We start from the raw sequence: 649 nt of genomic DNA on the forward strand, positions 1-649 counted from the left end.
TATCACCTGAAGTAACTTTGCCCTTGAAACAAAATACTTGCGATTTCGTTTCTTACACTTTATTGAATGACATCGAACAAAATGTACAAATTCATGATAAAACTACTGAATACTTCATGTCTTTTTATACTTTGCAGTCCTTTTTTTGAAAATATAAACATAATCAATAGCAAAATATAACCTTGAACCTTTTGCACGAGTGATTCTGTTACCGTGACGTCATAATCTATCCTATTACACTATAAGAAACTTGATTAGTAAACGATTAATAATGATAATAGGACCGAGTGGAATCCAATTCGGTCTGTAATCATACAAGTGATTAACAAAATCGGACGACCGCGAAGTGGGAGTCCGATCTGTCAATCACGAGTAAGATTACAGACAGAATTGGGCGACACAAAGTCCTGTCACCAATCAATCATAACCATTACAATTTCAGGAAAAAAACATTTAGGACAAACATCTTCAGTAGAGACAACGTCTAAAGCAAAACATTTGGAAATTTCCCAGTTTTTTTTTTTCAGGGTAAGTGCTTGTTGCTATGGTTATTGTGATCAATTCTGTGATTGGTGGATATAGCTGAGTAGACTGAGTATGATTGGCTGCTTCAACTATCCGATTACACTTTCCGATTAGAACTATATAG

At 34.7% G+C, this 649-nt stretch overlaps 1 protein-coding gene across 1 annotated transcript in view; it reads right to left on the reverse strand.

Annotated features, from left to right (window-relative positions):
- Window positions 1–43: 43 nt before the first annotated feature.
- LOC113666236 (uncharacterized) overlaps window positions 44–649 on the reverse strand; it is a 3,154-nt gene continuing 2,548 nt past the window's right edge. The window contains exon 1 of the mRNA XM_027181989.2: window positions 44–649. This exon is cut by the window's right edge and continues 2,548 nt beyond it. The gene's annotated coding sequence lies outside the window, so the exon portion shown is untranslated.

This window comes from Pocillopora damicornis, chromosome 12 (genome assembly GCF_964200805.1).
Source record: "Pocillopora damicornis chromosome 12, jaPocDami1.2, whole genome shotgun sequence".
NCBI lineage: Eukaryota > Metazoa > Cnidaria > Anthozoa > Scleractinia > Pocilloporidae > Pocillopora > Pocillopora damicornis.